Source organism: Nicotiana sylvestris, chromosome 8 (genome assembly GCF_000393655.2).
Source record: "Nicotiana sylvestris chromosome 8, ASM39365v2, whole genome shotgun sequence".
Lineage (NCBI taxonomy): Eukaryota > Viridiplantae > Streptophyta > Magnoliopsida > Solanales > Solanaceae > Nicotiana > Nicotiana sylvestris.
Genome location: NC_091064.1, coordinates 120,700,522 through 120,710,500, shown reverse-complemented (window position 1 = coordinate 120,710,500; position 9,979 = coordinate 120,700,522). Strand labels below are relative to the sequence as shown.

Below are 9,979 nucleotides of genomic sequence, written 5' to 3'. Positions count from 1 at the left end.
TTATTTCAACTTAAAATTAATGTGCAAGATACAAAACGAAATTTTAGTTGATTCTTTCTCAAAAAAGGATACCTACCGTAACTGAATTATATACAAATTTAAGTAAAGATACCTATAGCTATAATATATTTGTTTACTCAATGAAAGTTGCATCCCTCTTTGTGTACGTCCAACATATTCTCAAAAAAAGAACATTTTTAGTGTAAATGTTCAAATAATTGGCTTTGATTTATTAAAGAATGAAATTCAATTTAAAGAAAATCTTGGACTACTACTTTCATTAAATAATTTTCCATTTATAATTCAAATTTTTTTGTTGTCTTAAAATTGCCAAGTGGTTTCATTTTAGCTTGCCACTTGGCTTAACCACATTACAAACTACTCTCCTTTTAATATAACTAGCATATATACCCGCGCGATGCGCGAAGAATATTTATTGTTTTCACACTAAATTCTACTTGCAACAAATATTAATCTAAAATAGTGGGCCAAGAATGAAAATTTATGAATTTATATTTGCTAATATTTTCTCCCTTTTAATAACAGAGATTTATATATATATATATATATTATTTTTATACCATCATTTTAATTTACATTATCATTCATAATGAGAACTTTTTCATGCAATCAAAACTTTTCACATGCTTTTGATAGTTTCGATATACTGTTTTATTATTTTGTTCGTGTGGCTATTTCATCATTAGTTTATGTTATAACTATTAGCTCAAATAGTTAAAACACCTATTCTATTAGAATCACGATATAATATATAATGAATAATCACATCTTGACCCTCTATTATTTTGTCAACGTGCCAATAAAATATCCAAACTTTCAAAAGTAATTTTCATGTTTCAATTGCATTCAACGTGCCAATAAGCATAGTTAAAATTTTATAACATATGCTTCAATTGTATTCAATCTTACCTTCTATTTTTCTTCTTTTAATTGTTATTGATATTTATTATTTATTAGTTTTGGTTGCATATACTAAATCAATAAATACAAATATTTTGAAAATATTGATCTATATATCTATCTATATATAAAAACAAAGACATGCATGTAATCATAATAATCATGTATCACCAAAAATAAAATGATAATTGTCATGCATATAAGTTAGTATTCCAAAGAGAAAAAAATGCAAACAAAATAATAACACAAATAACTTTAAATTTGCGTAGTGCTCTTGAGAATGAATAATGCCAAAAAACAATTCTTGTACATTCATAATATATTTAGTCAATCCTTAAACGGGTGATTTGGTAAAGCTCCTTTATATATTTCGGTTCTCCATTGTACTTGTTCATTTTTCAACTATTATTTCGCATTTGTAAGATACTTCTATGCATCGTATTTATGAAAACCTCAGCTTCCTCAGATACATTTGTAACAAAAGACAAATGTAATGTTAAATACAAATAATAAAATAATAACAACAACAACAACAACAATAATAATAATAATAATAAGTTTAATCAATTATGAATATATACCTTGATAACCTAGTAAAACTTCTTTTTGGATTTCAAGTTCCCTATCACACTTGATCATTTTGTATTTGTGAAATATTTCTATACATCATATCTATGGATCTTCAGCTTCCTTAGTTACATCTACAACAAAAAAACAAATGTAATGTTAATTGGAAAGCACAATAAAATAATAATAGTAAAACCAAAAAATTGGGAAAAAAAATAAGTTACGACTTTAAATTAAAATTACTATAAGTAAAATAAGATTAAAGGAGCCCTTCTAAATTTTTATTTGTGTGTGTGTTAAGTGTACCTTCTTGCTTCACCATCTCAAACCTTAGCATAGTATTCATTGCTTGGAGAACACTTTGGTAAGTTATACTGATCATAACTCATGAGGAAGATATTTTTTTCCGAAGAATTGAAAAGTGAAATTCAAAAGAAGAAAGATATAAAACTTTATTTCTTTTTGGTAGTGAAATTTATAGGAGACCAACAATTTATTCTAATAGATTGAACAAACGATACACCAAAATAAAATAACAATTGTCTTAAATCGTACCTTCGCAGTAGCAGGCCATATAAGCTCATCGCAAACTACATGGCTTGACAAACAAATATTGCTTGTGCTATTTTCTAGTACAAAACTATAAAAGCATAGAATATTAGTCTAACCAAAAAAGCTTTTCAAATACTAAATTAGTTTGAAGAGATCATAATTTTATTAACATAAATCATTCAGAGTAGAAAAAAAAAAGAAAAATTGAGAGACTAACCTAAAGGTTCATATAGTATTGCAGGGTTAGAATCCGAATATATAGTATTCTACCTAGGTCTATTGTAACGACCCAAAGGGGTCATCACCTGTTTTCTTATCCATTATGTGCTTCCGAGGCATTGAAAACCTCATTTAGAGTCGCTTCGATTTGCATGCGCAGTCCGGGCGCGTAGCCGGAAAGCTTAAATATGAAATTCTGTGAAAAATGCTAAGTTTTGATATTAAAATGAATAAAATTTGACTTCGGTCAATATTTTGGGTAAACGTACCCGGCCCTGTGATTTGACGATCTCGGAGGGTCCGTAGGAAAATATGGGACTTGGGCGTATGCCCGAAATCAGATTCTGAGGTCCCAAGCCCGAGAAATGAAATTTTGAGTAAAATTGTTTACTGAAATTGTTAAGGAAAATTGAAATGAAAATTGATTAGAACGTGTTGGTATCGGGCACGTATTTTGGTTCTGGCGCCTGGTACAGGTCTTATATATGATTTAAGAGGTTTCTGTAAAGTTTGGTTAAAATTGGACGTCGTTTGACGTGTTTCGGACTTGAATTCCTAAATTTGAACTTGATGGAGTTTTTGAAAATTTAATTGATCTTGAGGTTTAATTCGATGTTCATGGTGTTATTTTGGCGATTTGATTACACGAATATGTTCGTAGAATGTTTTTGAGGTTGTGTATATACTTGGGTTAGAGTTTCGAGGGCTCGGGTGAGTTTCGAATAGGTTCTGGGATGCTGTAGGCTTAAAAGATCAGATGTTGCAGGTTCAGGAAAATATTGCAAGCCTCTGAACCCTTTAGCGCGGCCCGCGAGGAATCGTGTGCGGCCGCGGTCGCCTTTGCGTGGTCCGCAGTGGGTGCTGTGCGGCCGCAGTCAGCTTTGTGCGGTCTGCGCGGGGCAAAGATCCGCAGGTCTTCAGGAGGGGCCAGCGTGGCCGCGGTCAGCTTAGCGCGGTCCGCGGTGGGGGCTTCAGAGAGATATAAATTCACGTGAATTTCAGTTATTTTTACACTTTTCAAAATCCCAAAACGTACGAGGCGATTTTCCAAACAACGTTTCTTCTCCAAAACGATTAGTAAGTGATTTCTAACTCATTTTCTTCACTTCGTAACATCTTTTAACATGATTTCAACTTCAAATCAAAGATTTTCATGGGGAAATTGAGTGTTTTGGGTAGAACCTAGGTTTTCTAAAATTGGGGATTTGGACCTTAATTTGGGGTCCGATTTCAAAATAAATTATACATTTGGATTCATGGGGGAATGGGTAAACGAGTTTTGGTCCGAACCTCGGGTTTCGACCATGTGGGCCCGGGGGTGATTTTGACTTTTTTAGTAAAACGTTGGGAAAACTCATTTTCATGCATTGGGGTTGATTCATTTAGCACTTATTGATGTAATTAAGTAACTTATGACTAGATTCGAGCGGATTGGTGGTGGAATCAAGAGGTAAAGCTATAATTGAGACTTGAGTGGTGTTCAAGGCATCGAGGTAAGTGTTTGGTCTAACCTTAGTTTGAGGGATTAGGAGTGGAGTCATATTTGCTACTTGCTTCTTGTTGAGTACGACGTATAGGCATGGTGACGAGTATCTATACGTTGGTATCGAGCATGGTCGTGAGTCTTAAATTGAAAGTGGTTGTGTTCTTAAATGACATTTCAGATGCTTTTAATTAATGATCTTCTATATTGCGCAAAGAATTATTCTATCCTCGCAGATCTTATTTATGTTTGAGCATTTTCATTATTTGGGCCGAGTACAAGCTAAGTTAAGATTGGTTATAGCTGATTCTCCCTTGCCGGGATGATTGTTTCGATATCTTTGTTCCCTTGCCGGGAAACTATTATATTGCTTTTGTTCCCTCGCCAGGAGGTTATTACATCGCTTATGTTCCCTTGCCGGGATTTCTTGTAATTGTGTGATGAAATGGGAGCGGGTGGTATGCCTACCACAAGATATATTATGAAATGGGAGCTGGGTGGTACGCCTACCACAAGATATTATGAAATGGGAGCGGGTGGTACGCCTATCACAAGATATAATGAAATAGGAGTGTCACACCTCCTTTTTACCACCCCGAGGGTATATAAGGAAGTTTTTCCAATTTAAGTGACATTATTCGAAATGAGATTATTTTATTTAATCAGAGTCACCACTTGGGATAGATTATGGTGTCCCAAGTCACCGCTTTATTTTAAATCCCAAATCGAGGAAATTTCGACTTTCCTTTTGATGTCTGCTAACCAGAAATTCTAGATAAGGAATTCTGTTAAACTTGGAGAAGGTGTTAGGCATTTTCGGGTTCCGTGGTTCTAGCACGGTCGCTTAGCAATCTTGGCTTAAATTGTTTAACTACTCATTTTTAGGACCTATGTGCAATTATCTTTTTACCCTCTTTTAATCACTTTTGATTTATTCGTAATTAAAGAATTGAGTTACGCGAACGTATACTCTTTTCCTTTGGCGCATTAAAATCATGTCACGCGAACGTGTCCACAATTAATAACACTTTGTTTATTTTATTAAGAAAAGTGTGGTTGAAGTTGCGCGAACGCATCCCTCGAGTTACTTTTTTTTTAGAATTAAATTTGCAATTATGTTATACGAACGCATACATAATTACAATAATAGTCTAAATCGAGCCTAAAGCAAACTACGAGTATTTATGTTTTATTTTTTAAAAAAAAATAATTGTATCATGCGAACGTGTACATAATCACGATAATAATATTCAAATCCTTGTCATGTTTGGAGCCGCCTAATTGTCTAAGAATACAAGTGGCACTACAAATACAAGAGATTCACTACAAAATGCTCGACTTAAATATTCTTGCACTAGGAATTGTGGAACCGCTAGTTTAAAGTGGGAGTAACCTTTACCTGCTAGCTAATTCACAAGCAGAGTATAAGTCCGACTTGCAAAGAATGCCCGCACAACTTTCACTAGCCAACTTGAGGAAAGAAAACAAGAGACCATTGAAACAGATATGTAATTATTCTTTTTAATCCAAAAGTATTATATTATAATATCAGATTTGGTCTTTGGATTATGTGTTAATGTTCTTCTAGGCAAATCCTACTGATTATAACATGAAATTAAACCATTATCAGGTGGAGAAAATATAACATGAAATGTAGCACTTTCACGAATCCTTTTCAAAAATTACACCCAGCACTCGAAATGAATATGGGTCTGCTACATTCCTTTATTTCTTTGATTTTCGATGTGACCCAACAGTCAACTTCAGTAGTCTACGAGCAGATTGTCAAACAACACAAACTGAGCATGGACAAAATTAAACAGAAATCCTATTAAGAGTTCTCTACAATCAACATGGAAAAATGCACAAAGATAAAGAAGGCCAAAATGACGCCTAAAAGAGACCTGTCTTCTTAACCAAAAAAACAACAACCAACACATACGCATAAGAACACAAACCCCAGCACCTACGGAGCAGCTCAAAACTTAGCAGAAAATGCAGCGACATAGATAAAAAAACTGCCCTGTTTCTCACCCCCACCACAAGCCAGCCTAACAAATGATAGCTTGAGACTTAATGAAAGGTATACATTCTGCAGTAAAGGAAACTCAGAAAAAATACAGCAACTTGACTCCCCAAAACAAATAGGAACCAAAATTCCTTCTCACAATGGTTGATCAGTAAAACAAAACTCGCTGCTTCATGCTTGCACTCAAATCTCGACCTAGTAAAACTCTAACACTTGACTCCAGAAATCATTTTAATATAGATCTGTTTAAGTTCATGTTAACATACTATCACAAGCATTCAGCAAGCCAAACCAGAAATCAACAACTTTATTCAAATAGAAAATGAATACAACAGTGTTGAAACATACCTATTAGTAAAAATAACCGAAAATAGCAAACGAAATTCCGAAACAGAAGAAAGAACTCAGCAGCAGTAACGAAAGCTCGACCAGTCAGCCCACCAGATCGAAATTTCAACCAAAAATTCGGACAAAAATCCAACCAGTGCCAAAGTTCAGAATCCCAGCTACAGACATTAACTTGAAGTTTAATCCAAAAACTTCCCAAAAAATCAAGATTAAAAAACCAAAGCTAGATAAATGTCTGTTTTCGGTCACTTTGTTTTTGGTTTTTCTCTTAAAAAAAATGCAATAAACTCAAAACAAGGATGAACTCAGAGCACACATTTTTTTTAATGTTTTTTTTTCTAAAAAAGAAACTGAAGAAGAAGGACTTGAAGAAAAATGACTATTAAAAAAGCTGAAAATCTCGACTAAGCTTTAAGATCTTTTTTTTTAGATTTTTCTCCTCTGATTTTTCTATCCCTTCTCAAAGAAAGCTTACCTCATATATATATAGCCCTCAAAATTTCGAATCTTCTGCCCCGAATTCAAAAATCCTCACGTTTGTTTTGAACAATTTTTGGGACAAATGGAAGGCATGGATCGATTTACATCTATCCACGGCCCCCATTAGTCCAGCAAATCGTCCTTTTGAATCCGAAATTGTAGAATTCTGAGAGAATATCGTACTCCTCTGACAAATCTGTTGGGGAATAGAGGTGACGTGGAGAGGGAACCGTTTTGAGTGAGCTCGCTCGAACTCAGGCGAGTCGAGATCGAACTCAGTAGAGAAGAAGAACATTGGAGCCGCCTCTGACTTTGTCTTCTAGGGTTAGGGTTCAAAAATGGGGAGAAATTATAATATAGATTTATAGTAAGAGGGGAAATGGGTTGATCCGGCGGGGCAACCCGGTTGTGTTGGGGCGAACCGGTGGGAGAAAGGTTTTTTTTTGGGCTGCAATTAAGTTGCATAGGGGGGAGGGGGGACTTCTTGGGCCGAAATGTGTGTTGAAAAATGGCCCAATTCCAAAAATGGACTCCTTTCCAATTCTCCCTTTATTTCCTTTTCTTTTAATCTTTCTTCTATTTTTAATTAGAAATCTTAAAATTAAAAACAAATCCTAAATTATCTAAAAATGTAAATTGAGCTAATTAAAAATTGTAAACATTACTCAAATCTATATTAAAAGTGAAAAATCATTAAACTAAAATTAAAGACAAAAAATGTAAAAATGAGCTATTTTTGCTGATTTTCAAATTTTATAAAACAAGTAGTTACAGATTAAATCTAAAAGTGCAAAAATAAATCCTAAATGTAATGCATGATATTTTGGTATTTATGATTCGAATAAAAATTACACAGGCAAGAAAATTGTAAACAATTAATAAGAATCTACAAAATTCCTAAAAAATGGCAAATAATAAAAAAATAAAATCTATTTTCTTAGATTTTGTAGGAGTATTTGATGTGAGGCAAAAATCACGTGCTCACAGGGAGCGGGTGGTACGCCTACCACGAGATATAATGAAATGAGAGCGGGTGGTACGCCTACCACGAGATATGAGAAATGGGATCGGGTTGCACGCCTGCAACAAGATGAAACCGAAAGTGAAAGTTGCCTTTATTTTCTTCATTTGTGATAGAAGTTATATTGCTAGCTTCCTTATTATTCCCTGTTATTTTCTTTTAACTGCTATCCCCGAAGCATGTTTCCCTTCCCCATCTTTAACTGCTTATTACTTGTTTACTTTTCCGCCATATATTGTATAACTGCACAGGTTTATTTGGAGTCTGGTCCTAGCTTCGTCACTACCTCGCCGGGGTTAGGCTAGACACTTACCAGTACATGGGTTCAGTTGTGCTGATACTACACTATGTGCTCTTTTGCACAGATCTAGGTCTTGGATAGCAGCAGTAGCGCGGGAACCAGCCTTCAGTCCAGTGAGACACCGAGGTAGCCTTGCAGGCGTCCGTAGGCTCGGTGTCTCCTCTATCTTTTATTTCAGTCTGTTATCTCATGTATTCGAGACAAACAACTTATATTTTTTTCAAACGGTTGTATTTAGTACTCTTAGAAGTTCGTGAGCAATGTGACACCAGTTCTTGGGTAGAGGCATATGTTTATTCTCGCATTATTGTTTCGTCTTCTTTAATTTAAGTCTTCCGCATAATTATTTAATTCCATTGATTTCATGTTATCACTGATAATTGTTAAAAGAAGTATTTGTTAATGATAGCAGTTAAGGATTGGCTTGCCTAGCTCACATTAGTTGGCGCCATCACAACTCCCGAGGGTGGGAAATCCGGGTCGTGACAAGTTGGTATCAGAGCTCTAGGTTACATAGGTCTCACAACTCACTGACAAGCTCGGTAGAGTCTGAGGGATCGGTACGAAGACGTCTGTATTTATCCCCCAGAGGCTACAGAGTTAGGAAAATCTCACATTTGTTCTTTCTTGTCGTGCGGATTTGTTCCTCAAATGCTAATTGAACTTCTACTCTGTTCCTCGCAGATAGCGAGAACACGCGCTTCCTCATCTACCGCTCAGCAGCCCGAGCCCCCTGCAGCAGCTCCCACTAAGGGCAGAGGGCAAGGCCGAGGCCGTACTAGAGGCCGAGGTAGGGGCAGAGCTCAGCCCCGAGCAGCAGCACTAGTGGCGGAGCCTCAGGTTGATTTCGAGGAGGAGGTTCCGGCCCTAGTAGTTCCAGTGGGCCTAGCTCAGTTCCCAGAGGGGTTCATTGCCACCCCAATTCTTCAGGATGCTCTGGTCCAATTGGTGGGCCTCATGGAGAGTGTCACCCTAGCGGGTTTGCTTCCAGTAGCACCAGCCACTTCTCAGGATGGAAGAGGGGCTCAAACTCTCGCTACTCGCACTCTAGAGTAGGTAGCTCCCCAAATTCAGGTTCCAGCGGTTCAGCCAGCGGTGGCAGTTCAGCCGGGTGTAGTGGCTCAGACCGGCAATGGAGCGGCTATGTCTGCCGATGCTTTGTGGAGACTGGACAGATTCACCAAGCTTTTCACTACTACTTTCAGCGGACTTCTTCTGAGGATCCCCAGGATTTCCTATACAGCTGCCACGAAGTTCTAAGGAACATGGGCATTGTTGAGACCAATGGGGTTGATTTTGCTACCTTTCGACTGTCTGGATCTGCCAAGACTTGGTAGCGGGATTATTGCTTTGCTAGACCAGCTGGTTCACCATCTTTGACATGGGAGTAGTTTTCAGTGTTGTTTTTGGAAAAGTTTCTCCCCGTGACTCAGAGAGAGGCCTTCCGGAGGCAGTTTGAGCGCCTCCAGCAGGGTTCCATGATGGTCACCCAATATGAGACCAGGTTTATTGATCTAGATCGCCATGCTCTTGTCATACTTCCCACCAAGAGAGAGAGGGTGAGGAGGTTTATTGATGGTCTTATTTAGCCGATTCGTCTTCAGATGGACAAGGAGGTTGGGAGTGAGATCACATTTCGGGAGGCGGCCAATGTGGCCCGCCGAGTTGAGATGGTTCTGTCACAGGGAGGTGGTCATGGGTCGGATAAAAGGACCCGTCATTCGGGCAGATTCAGTGGTACCTCGTCTGGAGGTAGAGATTCAAATGGTAGAGGCCATCCTCCTAGGCCCTTTCAGTCAGCTCTTCAGGTATCCCATGGTACTTCAGGTGGTCATGGTTCTCAGACGCACTATTCTAATCAGCAGTCTTACAGTGCACCGCCACTTCAGAGTTTCCAGGGTCGTCAGCCCCAGCAGCCGAGGGCTTATTTTACTTGTGGCGACATGAGGCACATTGCTAGGTATTGCCCTCGAGCGTCGAGCAGTTTTTTGCATCAGGGTTCTCGTGCTATAGTACAAGCACCAGGTGTTCCACAGCCTACCCAACCAGTTAGAGGTG

General features: G+C 37.5%; 1 long non-coding RNA gene across 1 annotated transcript; it reads right to left on the bottom strand.

The window, feature by feature from the left end:
- Window positions 1-1,537: 1,537 nt before the first annotated feature.
- On the bottom strand, window positions 1,538-6,927 carry LOC138876534 (uncharacterized). The gene is made up of 3 exons (XR_011401856.1): window positions 6,120-6,927; window positions 2,044-2,128; window positions 1,538-1,622 (listed from the first exon to the last, which is right to left on the bottom strand). It is a non-coding gene; the product is annotated as an uncharacterized lncRNA (long non-coding RNA).
- Between the last annotated feature and the right edge of the window lie 3,052 nt (window positions 6,928-9,979).